General features: G+C 38.0%; 1 long non-coding RNA gene across 1 annotated transcript; it reads right to left on the bottom strand.

The window, feature by feature from the left end:
• Positions 1 to 4,876: 4,876 nt before the first annotated feature.
• On the bottom strand, positions 4,877 to 5,930 carry LOC133294037 (uncharacterized). The gene is made up of 3 exons (XR_009749135.1): positions 5,793 to 5,930; positions 5,616 to 5,691; positions 4,877 to 5,184 (listed from the first exon to the last, which is right to left on the bottom strand). It is a non-coding gene; the product is annotated as an uncharacterized LOC133294037 (long non-coding RNA).
• Between the last annotated feature and the right edge of the window lie 520 nt (positions 5,931 to 6,450).

Raw genomic sequence — 6,450 nt, 5'->3', positions numbered from 1 at the left:
GAGACAAGAAGAATGCAACAACAACAAGAGAGATAGAGAGTTAGAAGGTAGGTTTTGAAAATGGAGATGGATAAGTAGAGTGAGAGAGTAAAACGAGTAGAGTAAGAGAGAGAGTGTGGAAAAAGAAGACTCTGACCCTATATACCCGGAGTTGAAAGCTAAACACCAAACTTGTTTTGTTCATAACTATCCATCTGAGTACTTTTCTTCTAAAGAGAGAGAGAGAGAGAGAGAGAGAAGAAAAAGAATGCAACAAGAAAAAGAGATATAGAGAGTTAGAAGGTAGGTTTTGAAAATGGAGATGGAGAAGAAGATAGAGCGAGTAAAACGAGTAGAGTAATAGAGAGAGTGTGGAAAAAGAAGATGCTAACCCTGTATACCCGAAGTTGAAAGCTTAGCACCGAACTTGTTTTGTTTATCACTATCCATCTGAGTACTTTTCTTCTAAAAAAAGAGAGAGAAGAAGAATGCAAAATGAACAAGAGATATAGAGAATTAGAAGGTAGGTTTTAAAAATGGAGATAGAAACGAAGAGAGAGTGAGTAAAACGAGTAGAGTAAGAGAGAGAGAGAGTGGAAAAAGAAGATGCTGACCCTGTATACCCGAAGTTGAAAGCTAAGCACCGAACTTGTTTTGTTGATCACTATCCATCTGAGTATTTTTCTTCTGAAAAAAAGAGAGAGAAGAAGAAGAATGTAACAACAACAAGAGAGATGGAGAGTTAGAAGGTAGGTTTTTAAAATGGTGATGGAAAAGAAGAGAGTGAGTAAAACGAGTAGAGTAAGGTAAAAGTGTGGAAAAGAGGATGCTGACCCCGTATACCCGAAGTTGAAACCTAAGCACCGAACTTGTTTTGTTGATCACTATCCATCTGAGTACTTTTCTTCCGAAAAAAAAAAGAGCGAAGAAGAATGTAACAACAACAAAAGAGATGGAGAGTTAGAAGGTAGGTTTTTAAAATGGAAATGGATAAGAAGAGACAGTGAGTAAAACGAGTAGAGTAAGGGAGAAAGTGTGGAAAAGACGATGTTGACCCTATATTACCACAGTGGAAAGCTAAGCACCGAACTTGTTTTGTTGATCATTATCCATCTGAGTACTTTTTCTTCTGAAATAAAAGAGAGAAAAGAAGAATGCAACAACAACAAGAGAAATAGAGAGTTAGAAGGTAGGTTTTGAAAATGGAGATGGTTAAGAAGAGAGGGTGAGTAAAATGAATAGAGTATGAGAGAGTGTGGAAAAAGAAGACGCTGACCCTGTATACCCAGAGTTGAAACCTAAGAACGGAACTTGTTATGTTGAACAATAACCATCTGAGTACTTTTCTTCTGAAAAAAAGAAAGAGAGAAGAAGAGTGCAACAACAACAAGAGAGATAGAGAGCCAGAAGGTAGATTTTGAAAATGGAGATGGATAAGAATAGAGAGTGATTAAAACATGTAGAGTAAGAGATATAGTGTTGAAAAAGAAGATGATGACCCTGTATACCCGAAGTTAAAAGCTTAGCACCGAACTTGTTTTCTTGATCACTATCCATCTGAGTACTTTTCTTCTGAAAAAAGAGAGAGAAAAGAAGAATGCAACAACAACAAGAGAGATAGAGAGTTAGAAGGTATGTTTTTAAAATGGAGATGGATAAGAAGAGAGAGTGATTAAAACGAGTAGAGTAAGAGAGAGAGAGTGTGGAAAAAGAAGATGTTGACCCCGTATACCCGAAGTTGAAACCTAAGCACCGAACTTGTTTTGTTGATCACTATCCATCTGAGTACTTTTCTTCTGAAAAAAAAGAAAGAGAAAAGAAGAATGCAACAACAACAAGAGAGATATAGAGTTAGAAGGTAGGTTTTGAAAATGGAGATGGATAAGAAGAGAGAGTGAGTAAAACGAGTAGAGTAAGAGAGATTGTGTGAAAAAAGAAGATGCTGACCCTGTATACCCGGAGTTGAAAGCTAAGCACCGAACTTGTTTTGTTGATCATTATCCACATGAGTACTTTTCTTTTGAAAAAAAAAGGAGAGAGAAGAAGAATGCAACAACAACAAGAGAGATAGAGTTAGAAGGTATGTTTTTAAAATGGACATGGATAAGAAGAGAGTGATTAAAACGAGTAGAGTAAGAGAGACACTGTGGAAAAATAATATGCTGACCCTGTATACCCGGAGTTGAAACCTAAGAACCGAACTTGTTTTGTTGATCAATAACAATCTGAATATTTTTCTTCTGAAAAAAAAGAGAGAGAGAAGAATAGTGCAACAACAACAAGAGAGATAGAGAGCCAGAAGGTAGATTTTGAAAATGGAGATGAATAAGAATAGAGAGTGATTAAAATGAGTAAAGTAAGAGATAGAGTGTGGAAAAAGAAGATGCTGACCCTGTATACCCGAAGTTGAAAGCTAAGCACCGAACTTGTTTTCTTGATCACTATCTATCTGAGTACTTTTCTTCTGAAAAAAAGAGAGAGAGAAAAAGAATGCAACAACAACAAGAGAGATAGAGAGTTAGAAGGTATGTTTTTAAAATGGAGATGGATAAGAAAAGAGAGTGATTAAAACGAGTAGAGTAAGAGAGAGTGTGTGGAAAAAGAAGATGTTGACCCTGTATACCCGAAGTTGAAACCTAAGCACCGAACTTGTTTTGTTGATCAATATCCTTCTGAGTACTTTTCTTCTGAAAAAAAGAGAGAGAGAAAGAGAAGAAGAGTGCAACAACAACAAGAGAGATAGAGAGCTAGAAGGTAGGTTTTGAAAATGGAGATGGATAAGAATAGAGAGTGAGTCAAACGAGTAGAGTAAGAGAGATATTGTGAAAAAAGAAGATGCTCACCCTGTATACCCGGAATTTAAAGCTAAGCACCGAACTTGTTTTGTTGATCACTATCCATCTGAGTACTTTTCTTCTGGAAAAAAAAAGAGAGACAAGAAGAATGCAACAACAACAAGGGAGATAGAGAGTTAGAAGGTAGGTTTTGAAAATGGAGATGGATAAGTAGAGTGAGAGAGTAAAACGAGTAGAGTAAGAGAGAGAGTGTGGAAAAAGAAGACTCTGACCCTATATACCCGGAGTTGAAAGCTAAACACCAAACTTGTTTTGTTCATCACAATCCATCTGAGTACTTTTCTTCTAAAAAGAGAGAGAGAGAGAGAGAGAGAGAGAGAGAGAAGAAAAAGAATGCAACAAGAAAAAGAGATATAGAGAGTTAGAAGGTAGGTTTTGAAAATGGAGATGGAGAAGAAGATAGAGCGAGTAAAACGAGTAGAGTAATAGAGAGAGTGTGGAAAAAGAAGATGCTAACCCTGTATACCCGAATGTTTTGTTTATCACTATCCATCTGAGTACTTTTCTTCTAAAAAAAGAGAGAGAAGAAGAATGCAAAATGAACAAGAGATATAGAGAATTAGAAGGTAGGTTTTAAAAATGGAGATAGATACGAAGAGAGAGTGAGTAAAACGAGTAGAGTAAGAGAGAGAGAGAGTGGAAAAAGAAGATGCTGACCCTGTATACCCGAAGTTGAAAGCTAAGCACCGAACTTGTTTTGTTGATCACTATCCATCTGAGTATTTTTCTTCTGAAAAAAAGAGAGAGAAGAAGAAGAATGTAACAACAACAAGAGAGATGGAGAGTTAGAAGGTAGGTTTTTAAAATGGAGATGGAAAAGAAGAGAGAGTGAGTAAAACGAGTAGAGTAAGGTAGAAAGTGTGGAAAAGAGGATGCTGACCCCGTATACCCGAAGTTGAAACCTAAGCACCGAACTTGTTTTGTTGATCACTATCCATCTGAGTACTTTTCTTCCAAAAAAAAAGAGCGAAGAAGAATGTAACAACAACAAAAGAGATGGAGAGTTAGAAGGTAGGTTTTTAAAATGGAGATGGATAAGAAGAGACAGTGAGTAAAACGAGTAGAGTAAGGGAGAAAGTGTGGAAAAGAAGATGTTGACCCTGTATTACCACAGTGGAAAGCTAAGCACCGAACTTGTTTTTTTGATCATTATCCATCTGAGTACTTTTTCTTCTGAAATAAAAGAGAGAAAAGAAGAATGCAACAACAACAAGAGAAATAGAGAGTTAGAAGGTAGGTTTTGTGTAACACCCCGTTCTAGAACCGGATTGTTATCATTGCGTACGACATTAAGCGCAGTTACAATCACATTGGTTCAATTAGAAAACCGGATAAATTTTTCCTTTTTATACAAGCCGGATTCAAATAACCAAGTGCGTGATCATAACTATATATACTTCGCGGAATAGTGGGACAAAACTTAATATTATATTCCCATTCTACTTGACAGTACGTCGTTAAATGTCTTCATCACTTTAATTATCAAATTAATTCTAAACTCCTTTTATGATTCCCATCTTCTACTATGTTATAGTATTTTTCATTAGCTACGCGTGGGTTCAAACCGCGCTCAAATCGGAGCACCGTAGCCAAAGTTATGCATTTTCTAAGAAAAGGGTGCGAAACCTCCAGAACCCCCGAGCGTGAGATCCACGCTCAGAGCGTGGGAAAACAGAAAGTTGGCGCCCCAAGCGTGAATCTGGCGCCCCAAGCGTGGATGCTACTGTCTGATCTCGTAATTTGGCGCCCCAAGCGTGACTCTGGCGCCCCAAGCGCCATCCACAGGGCTGGGTGACCCAAAACAAGGTCATTTAACCTACCTATAGTTTTCCACTCATAACTTGAGCTATACTCAAATTACACCATTTTGGTCTCTATGGAAAGCTAAGAGAAATGTCTACAACTTCCATAGAGACATCAAAGTCCAATTCCATCACCTTGGGTATGAAAATTGGTCAACCGGACGAGATGTATTTGTTTTCTCAACATTTTCCAATTTAGCACTAGGTACCTAATATAATTTCCATCTCAACAATCCAATATTCATCATGCATTCATATCCTGGAAGTAAATAGCATTGATACAAGTTTAATTACATAACGGGGGACTTAGCTACAAAAGGCTATGATCATCTCTTGGCTCTCATCAACCAAAGAGATATACAATGGCATGATCATAGGCTAAGTCCATCAAATATAACGAGATATACATACGTCAATGCTATCAATGATCAATCCTATACATGTAAATCTACAAAACAACATGTATGATCTCAAAACATCATTTTCTTCATGCATGATCTACTGCAAATAAGGCCACTTGCCATCAGAGGCTCCTGCAGCATCCTTACCTGAAAGGGGGTCCCCACAACACGGAGTGAGATATACGAATATATCCAGTAAACCAGGGGTCCTTGGAGCATCTCTCCACCCCACAGTTCCATATCAGTGTAATAGCAATAACAATAATAATGCAGTAAATACATATCTATGCAAAGTGCAACACATCTCCAGGAGAAATCCCTCGAGCTCTCAAGCTGTCCTAAGGAAACTCAGATGCAAATAGTCCTACTGGCCAGCTAACTACCAAGTATGATTTACGCATCGTCATGCAACATACCAACATAGGGAAACACCATCCTATGCCACACCAAATGCATACACATACGTATAACAAAGCATTACACTATTTTATTGCATTTATATACACAATCACAACCTCTACCCTTTCAGGGCTTGGTAGAACAGTCAAGGGAATTACACCCAAGGTCCGAAGGCTTACCTCAAGCTTTAGCCAACCTTTGTTCCCACCAACAGTTTCTGCAACCAGTTACAATTATCCACTCACCAAACAAAACCTACACAAGGTTTAATGCAATTAACACATATTGCATCCAATCACATCTCATAGCTATCAACCAAGCTATACAATTCATACCAAACATAAGCATGAACTTACCTATCCAATGGAGCTAATCAAGCTCCATAGCTTGCTCCAATGGTTGGTCTCTCAAGGTTGGTCCAATTGCCTCAATCCTATACAACACCAAGGCATAATCAACAACCAACCAAACCATTTATTAACAAAGCAAGAAATCCAATCTCTAAGTGTCATACTCTTGCCATTTTCCAAATATACTCACTTAGCTATCTAAGCTCATTTTCACCGATTAAATGTCGTTTCTAGCATTTTTCACAACATGCTCTAAGCTCCATTCTTCCTAGAACATAGCTAATTTAACAACATTTCATCAAAACCCTAAAACACTATTCATAAACCCTAACTCATGCAATTTTCCATGAAAATAAGGTTCAAGGGGTAGAATCTTACCACCAATGGTTGCACAACCAAGCAAGAAGCGCTCCTCAAGCTCCCATGGAGGTAGAAATTCCCAAAACCCCAAAATCTCACAAGGGCCGAATTTTTGAGAGGCAATATCTCTCTCCACAATTCTCCCCACTCAAAACTAAGCTAGGATTATGAAAGAGGTGAAGATTTGGAGTGGTTTAGGCTTTGGAATCACTCAAAATGGTTGAGATTAGCTCCCCCTAGGGTTTCTCTCCCTCTCTTCCTTTCCTCCCTCTTCTTCTCTTCCTTCTTCTTCTTTCTGGCGACG

The sequence above is a fragment of the Gastrolobium bilobum genome, unplaced genomic scaffold (genome assembly GCF_033153095.1).
Source record: "Gastrolobium bilobum isolate Gb01-03AN ecotype WA unplaced genomic scaffold, APGP_CSIRO_Gbil_v1 utg44992, whole genome shotgun sequence".
In the NCBI taxonomy this organism is placed as follows: domain Eukaryota; kingdom Viridiplantae; phylum Streptophyta; class Magnoliopsida; order Fabales; family Fabaceae; genus Gastrolobium; species Gastrolobium bilobum.
Note: the sequence above shows the minus strand (reverse complement) of the source record. Positions and strands in the feature narration are given on the sequence as shown.